Source organism: Toxorhynchites rutilus, chromosome 3, assembly GCF_029784135.1.
Source record: "Toxorhynchites rutilus septentrionalis strain SRP chromosome 3, ASM2978413v1, whole genome shotgun sequence".
Lineage (NCBI taxonomy): Eukaryota > Metazoa > Arthropoda > Insecta > Diptera > Culicidae > Toxorhynchites > Toxorhynchites rutilus.
Window position 1 is genome coordinate 43,195,297 of NC_073746.1, and position 8,680 is coordinate 43,203,976.

The window sequence follows — 8,680 nt, forward strand, 5'->3', positions numbered from 1 at the left end:
TCTATGCTTTTCTCCACTCCTGGACAATAATACATGTAGGGTTGTCAATATTTTTCAAAAAACTGGAAGTTTGCTCTTAAAAAAACTGGAAGAAAACTGGATCATGTAAAATCGTTTTATTTTAAGAACTTTTTTGCTTATTCCAATGTTTGAGAAATATAATCTTCTTCGAAGCTTAATATAGTATTTATATGTAGAGAAAATAGCAAAATAAACCATTAATAAACCATTCAAACAGATTGAAATAACGTTTTTCACCACTCGAACATTACTGTGAAACAATGTTTGAGGATCTTTTCTTCTAGAACCTCTAGAAAAAATGATTTTGTTTAGATAAAACTTAAAAAATCTCGTATTTTCTGCTCGGCAATGTAATTAATTGACGTGCATGAAACAATGAAACAGTATTCGACGATCTTTTCTTCTAGAACCTTTAGAAAATACGGTTTTATTTGGATAAAACTTGAAAAATCTTCTACTTTTTTGCTCGACAATGTGATTAATTGACGTACACGTTTTCTGGTTATAGATCACTACTTAAAAACTTAGCTAATCTTCTGTTCTTTTCCTTCTCGAATTTAGCCATTTGTTTTTTTTTACCTTCTTCGCTGCTATCTTTTTCGCACTCACTAAGAATATGAAATAAAAAAAACTCTGCCGGCGAATGACGGATTTTTTTTTTGTTTATTCTTTATTTGAGAGGTTTTCAGCCTCCTGGGCTGGTTCGCCTCTTTATCGACGGCATTGCCGCAAGGTTTCGTTGGGAACAGATTGCACATAAAATTATCACATAAAAATTGGACGTCAAAATTGAACACATAAATCCTTTTGCGAGACATGACTTAACAAAGAACTTGCTGTTTGCTTGTTGGACCAGATGGCATGGATGTCCTCGGACCATGGCTCCAGGCCAGTGGAGAGGAAGCCGTGTCGTTGAAGATGCCGGCGTGATTAGGATCTTCTTGACTGATCCATTGTTCAGACGCTAGATCTTAAAAAATAGTTCGGCATCTTTTAGGTAGCAGACAAGCGCTGCTACTCTTGCTGGATCGTCCTTCAAGATGTCCCTTACACTCCCGCTGATTCCATGCAGGTTTCGCAGATCATCGAATTTCGGGCAACCACACAAGAAGTGCTCGACGGAGTTGTGGATTTGGCAGAGGTCGCAGAGTAGATGGAAGGTGAGACCTCTATTGAATCCGTGTGAGACCGAGCAGTGACCGGTCCTCAATCTGAACAGGATTCGTTGTTCTCTCATTCCTTTAACATCGTCAAACCTGACAATCATGCCCTTGATTTTCTGAGGATCGGATTTCTTTCCATCGCTTACCCCAAATCCAACTCTCCGATGGTCCTTTTGAGCCGTCCGAGTATCTGATCTCGTGGAGACGGTATTTTTCTGCTATGATGGCCTTGAAATATTCTAGCAGACCGATCGAGCTCGCCCTGGCTCGAAAGTTGTCCCTAATACCGTTCTCGACGAGAACAGTTGGGCACCTCCAGTCGTCGCACCAAACCAGGATTGTTTTGCCACTGGGGGGAGGTTGGCGTGCGCCACCCGCTGCAGGATCGTGTTGCTAAGGGCGGTCAGGTGGGTCTCCCCTCTACCGCTGGTTTTCGACAAGAAACTGGCAGTCCTGGCTACGATCGCCGAGTCTATGATCAGATCGAAAAGAGGCTCCAATTTCGGCGCAGACAGAGGCAGCTGGTGTTGATGGCAGGAGACCGGAGACAGTCCGTAGTGCTTTGTTGTAGATCGGTGCCAGAGATTTTGGGAGCTTGTCTCCAGCCAAACACGTCAGTTCAAGGCCATAGGTGAGGCAGCTGCTGATGATGGCTTTGGCCACCCGTAGCCGAATATTTCTGTTGTTGCTCCGGTGCGGTTTGGAAATGGTTTTCAGAAGGTTCAACCGGGTGGCACAGCTCTTCTTAACTTCCTCGAAATGGCGGAGGAAGTTAAGTTTGTGGTCAACAAACACTCCAAGGATCTTTAGCGTTTTTCGGCGGGGAATGTTGTTTTTGTATAGCTGGACCCTGGAGTTGGGACCCTGATGTCTATCGCTGCAAATCACCATATGGCCGCTCTTCTGCGCTGAAAGTCTAAATCCTCTCTCGGCCGCCCACCGGCCGATGGCATTGGTAGCTGCCTGTATCCTGATGCGTGGAATCCTATGGGTGTCACCCACTGCCATCAGATGAATGTCGTCCGCGTAGACAAACACGAAGACTCCCCCAGACAGGACCTGGAACAGGCTATTCATGGCGACGAGAAAGAGGGTGACGGCAAGAACAGAACCTTGAGGTACTCCTGTTTCCTCGTGGAAAGCTCGGGAACTGATGTTACCAATTTTGACCTCAAAGGTTCGGCGTGTGGCGAAGTTCTTGATGAAGTGCAGTAATTTCCCGTCAACGCCCCAATCTGCCAGAGTTTTCAGCACTAACGGGATCCATGTTCTGTTGTATGCCTTTTCTAGGTCCAGTGCTACCATCTCCATGTGCTGACGGTTCCTGTTGGCTTCGGCTATCACGTCTCCGAGGGTCGCGAAGTAATTGTTGGTGCCCATACCCGGTCGGAAGGCGAACTGTCGATAGTCCAATTTCCTATTTTCGGTTAGAAAGGTGACCAGGCGTCTATTCGCCATTCTTTCCAGGATCTTGGATGAACAGGAGGTTAAGGAAATTGGACGGTAGCCTTTCACGTTGTTGCTGCTTTGACCGACCATAGGTATGGGTATTACTAGGCTGTGTCTCCAACCCTCGGGAAATTCGTGTTCCACACGTCGTTAAAGATGCCGAGAAGGGTGGACTGTCCGAGCTGAGACAACTGTTTCAGCATCTTATAGCCGATACCGTCAGGGCCAGTTGACTCACCTTTTGCGGAACGTAGGGCAACAGAAAGTTCCTCGATGGTGAAGTTCCGGTTGAGAGGATTATTAGGACGACTCATAGGGACCACAAAGTTGCTGACCGAAGTGATACCCGCTCCCTGTCGACAGATGAAAACGGGCTCATATTCGGAGATCGAGGACAATCCCGCGAAATATTCGCCGAGCGTGTTCGAAGTATCTACCGGATCGCTGAAGGTTATACCATCCACTTGAAGAATGGGATTGTATGGCCTTCTCTTCCCATTTAGTGCATTTACTCTGCGCCAAAGATCCGCAGAGGACTGGTTTTCGTTGATAGACTCCAGAAAACCAGTCCAACTGTCTAACTTCGCCTTCCGGATTAACCGCCGTATTCTGATGTGTTGCGCTCGATACCTGTTCATAGCAGCTTCCTTCATTGGGTCTCCTACTGGTAGTCGTTTGGCCGTACGCAGAAACTTTCTCCGCTTCTTGACCTCCCATTTGATGTCCTCGGACCACCAATGCAGCGCTTTTTTCCCCGGAGTGGTTTTCGTTCTTGGGATGGAGGCTTCGGCCGCCTCCATAATGGTTTTGTTGAAAGTGGTGGTTGGGTTGTCTCTAGATATCAAAATGTCGGAGGATGTTTGAAAGGCTGTCCAGTCAGCTCTTTCGAAGATCCATCTTGGTCTGCGAGTAGTGAGCGGCGGCGGGCCGTTAAAGCTGATGGTTATCGGGTGATGATCGCTGCCTTGAAGGTCGTCGGCTTTGTTCCACCCTAACCTATCCACCAAGTTGAGACTAGCTGCTGAAATATCAATGGCTGTGTTGCTCGTACCTCTACGGAAAGTGTCAGTGCCGTCATTTAAGACCGAGAGCTCCATCACCTCCAAGAGGTCGGCGATTATATTCCCTCTGACGTCTGGTGTTTGCATTCCCCAGTTGCGGTGATGAGCATTGAAGTCCCCCAAGATGATTTTTGGGTCCTCCAAGCCTGCTACCGCTTCAAGCAGCTTCCGTCGTAGATCCGGGATTACGCCACACGGCAGGTATATACAAATGATGGTCACCGGAATCGGGGCCTCGATTCGGACTGCTATTATTGGCAGGTCTGTGGATATTTGTTTTCGCAAATGGGGAATGTTTCTCCGGACACCCAAAGCAACGGAGTGTTGCAAAACAGAGCCCCGCTTAGTGTACCAGTGGAATCTACCCCCGACAATTTTCTGTATGTTTGTTGTGGAAATTCGATTTATCTCTTGGAGTGCGATGACGGACGGACATAGCTCTCGGTCAAGGATCTCCAGTTCTCCCAAGTTGTTGTACAGTCCATTGATGTTCCATTGCAGAGCGAGGTTGGTGGATGTGTTGGTGGACATACTTTCCTGGTGATGGGCGGTGTGGTGGGGTATCAGAGGTGTAGTGGTACTGAATGTGACGATTCCCGGTGGAACTCCACCGACGATAACAGGTTGGGCAGCCATTCCACTCGGAAGCAGCCGAGGAAAGTTGGTGAGGTTCGTTGGGGAGCTGGAACTCCCGGCAATAGCTTGCGTGAGATCTCCTCGGCTACGTCTCCATGCATCATAGATATTGGCATCGGACCTCGCTTCGGCTGGTATAGGCGAAACAGGCCTGTCATGAGCTTCCAGTGGAGTGGTTGTGGCGGCCGGCTTAGCCCTGGCGGCGAGACGAGCGGATCTTCGGCGGATTGGGACATTAACTGTGGATGGCGTTGTGTCGGCAGCTGGAAGGATCGCAGTGGCAACGATACGTGGTGTTGTCGAACAAGACAGCGGTGCGCGGCGACTGGGAGTAGAACTCTCAACCAGCGTTCGTTCACTTGACCCGACGACGGGAAAAAACGGTTCGGCGTCACTGCAATCCTCTGCGCTACTTTGAGATTTGGCGGTGGATACTTCGGTGATAATGGCACAGGGTAGCGGAAGTTGCACAATGTCGGCAGAAGAAACTCCAGTGAGATCGATCGGGGAACGAGTGATTCCACCCTTGTGCGTCCCGAGATCTGATGCAGTTCCCACGCAGTCCTTCGGGGAATAGACGTTGCCGCCCTTGTGCGTCCCGATTTCTGGTGCTGGTCCCACGTGGTCCTTCGGGGAACAGGTGTTGCCACCCTTGTGCGTCCCGAAAGCTGGATCGTAAAATACTGCATCTCCCTGGCGCTGGGGGTAGACCGTCAGTACCGGTGGGGGTATAACGTCCGACCTGACGGGGCCTCGACTACCAGGGAATATCGCTGGGTTTCGTTCTTCATCGACGTTGGTTTGTTTCTTCGTCCACAGGCTGCAGAGGTTGTCCAGCAGTTCCGGTGGGGGTGTAACGTCCGCACTGCTGGGGCCCTGCATACCTGGGGCTCTGCTGCTTCGGTCAGCGACAGTTCGCGGCGAGGGATGCCGGAGGTTGTCCGTCGATTCCGGTGGGGCTGTAGCGTCCGCATCTACGGGGCCCCGACTATCCCTACCGGAGAGCTGATTGGTGGAGTAGTGGTTAGCGACAGGTGAGGTAAGAGTTGGACGAAACACTATTTGGGCTGACGGTCCTTACCGCTAGTCAGCGGTGGGTATGGAGAGTCTGATCGCTGATTAGATCGAGGGTTATATGGAGGCAAGGCGTGTTGCTTGCCTACTGTTGACGATCTTTAACGGATGTCCTTCGGTGGTTGTGTAAGTGGGGATTCAGGTTTTCTTTTATTCGAGGGCGTTGCATTTGTAGTTCGATCTCCAGACTGGGCGGTAAGAAGTACTGGTGTAGACGGAGATGGTGTTTTCGTAAGCGTGTCATCTAGTTCGTTGGATTCTATGTCGGAGTCAGAGGAATTGACCAAGCTGGAGTTTTGTGGTAATATGCTTGTGGATTTGGCCGGTCGGGTGGATGTAGGGGTGTTTAACAAGGAGGGAGGGCTGGAATGGGTGACTTTTATTACCTCGGATGTTTCGACACTTTTTGTTTGGGGCAATAATAACCTGGCTTTAGATATCTTGCAGTGATGATTTTGTCCTTCTGGTTCAATCGTTGCTCCATGGCCGCTAGTGTATTGGCCATCTGATCGATTTTATCCAACAGAGACTTGATCATCTCCGTGTTTTTTAACGCCTCGATACGTTGTAACTCCATTGAAGCGGCCATGTTCGCGATAGTAAGATCTTTTTCTTCTATTTTTTTCGCCAGGTCATTTATTTAGGTCATTCGATCCGGGGCTGCCTCCTTATTTGGTATGTGGTCGGGTACTCTGTCTCCTCTGACAGCTTGGGCATAGCTTACCGACCGACCATTTTCTGCCTCAAAGATTAATCTTGCCATTTTGTAATCGACGTCCCTGTCCACTTTAAGCTTTTGTATTGTATTCTCCTTCCGGTATTCCGGGACAAGAACGGGAAGCAAGATTGTGACCTGCGGAATTGCATCTGCTGCAGAACGAGGGCTTCTGGCATTTGGGACCTTCCGCCGGAATCGCATGGTTAACGGAACAATTCCCACAGGTTGGTGTATTTTGTCTACACTTGGTTTTTGTGTGACCGAATGCCCAGCATTTAAAGCATTGCATGGGCGATGGGTAATACGGCCTCGTTCTTACTCGCAGATAGCCAAAGTAGATGAATTCAGGTGTACATGTACCTTTCACTGTCAGGATTAACGCAGGAGTGTTTTCTACTGCGTCTGGACCGGTCCGTCGTTTGAGTCTTCTAGCTGCTGTTACTTTTTGGTCTTTGAGGCAGTCCACAATGTCCTCCTCCGACATATTAATTGTTTGTGCGCAACTGACAACACACTTGGTGCTGTTCAAGTGTTTGTGGTAGGTGACCTTGACGTTTGTACCATCAGATAATTGTGTCAGCTGTAGTAGAGCATCCGCTTTTTTTTATTACGAATTTTAGAGCGTAAGCCGCATCATTGCTCTCTGGGAAGGCGCCCTCGATTTTCTTAACACAGCTCTCAATAGATTTACGAATGAGAAAAGTTGCGAGGGGGAGGTCCTTATCTTTACCGTCATCGCCAACACCAGTAATGCGCAGTACAATAAGCTCACCGTGTTCACCATCCGGATCCATATGTTCTGGTAACGTTGCTCCCGAATAACTGCCTTGAATATTGCGGTAGTTCCCACCGAATTGGGCATGAAAAGGCAACGAACGATATTCACCCCTATTCTGTGTTTCGATCGATTCGGAATATTTCGAACGACTTGACTGCCGTTCTACGCATACTTGTCCCATGTTACTTTTTGACAATTTTCACTTTTTTTCATAAAACGATGTTTTTATGCCTAGTCTTCCGGAAAAACATAAAAATAGTTATAGTTTGTTCCCAGCTTTAAAAAAAAACAACATCAAGCTCAATTGTCCAATGTTGATATTCTATTCATAACTGTCCCACCATATATTTTTTTGTAGATCCATATCAAATAAATTGGTTCAAGTGCAAGAATTTCATATCACGCTTTCAGCAGGACTAATGTACTCATTTCTAGTTTGTAAGAACGAACTAATTCTCAAACAAACAAAAAATTAACAGAACACGTGTCCCGCCATGAATTTTTGAACTTATAATTCAAATGAGGCGAACTTTTCACATTTCATTAAACAATAGTTCTATGATTATAAAAAAAACCCAGTGTATTGCTATACCGCAATGGTTAAAGCTTCTGGTAGACAAATATGCTAGAGAACTTCGAATGCGTTTTTCTCAGTTGCTGAGTTTGGAACATGGAACAACTATGCGTAGAACGGGAGTTGATAAAACTCCATTCTGTACTTCGTTCGAGTTGTTTTTGCATTTCGTTCGATTTGTTTCTCTACGAACATTAAATGGGCATAACGTTCGAAATAGGGAAAGCGAAATTATAACTCGAACGAAATAATAGCTTCGGTCGGAATGCAGAATAGGGGTGATTGTCTGAAATTTATATAGTTAAATGTGACTATAGTTTTGCAAGTATGCACAAACATAGTTTATTTATAAGAAGGAATTGTGCACTGGCTCGTATAAGGGAGCTGAACAATGTTAGTAATGTGTAAACGATTACTCGCGTTTGACTCAAGGTCAGTATTACCATGTGTTGTTGATTGATCGTAATATGACAATTTTCCAATGGTGAATCTTGCACTGTTCTGTACGTGTTGCCGTCACGGGATAGTTGCTATTGGGATGCAGCTGATCACTAAGAGACGGATCGATCCAGGATAAAACCATCACTTGCCGGGCAATCTTCGGCTCGTGTAAAATGGTCATTATCCAGGAATGATTATTCCTTTCATTCCGCGTAAACGACGTCAGCGAAAACGAACTTCAATTTGCTGGGGACATGCATCTTTCGTTCTTTGTCAAAACCTCGTTGTACAACTTTCGAGCGCGTCTTTTGATTACTAGTTTTTGCTTCAGCGTCCTATTCGGTTGCTTGCAGGCACGGAAATTACGATAAATCCTCGCATACCGGATGGTACTTTGGTTAGAGTTGTGATGTCGTAATCCGAGAGTCCCGGGCTTGCCTTAAATGTTTTTGATACCTTCAACCCCAGCTTCCGATCGTGTAGGTTCCACTACGACGTCTGATTCATTTGCACAACTTTTGGTATGGTCACGGAAACGTTTCACTACATCATACACAGTCGATTGAGCTATTTTCGTCATGGAGCCTCTGAACAGTTCTGGTATGGTCCGTTTTCGGTTGTATTACAAAGTGTGACGAATTTACAGTCAAATTTCAGGCGCTCCTAAATCGTTGGTTTGAGCGTAAAGCGCAACCAATATCGGCGCGGGGCTCAATCTAAGACGCAGCAACAATACTTTCGGATTAATAATGAGGCCAGACTTCA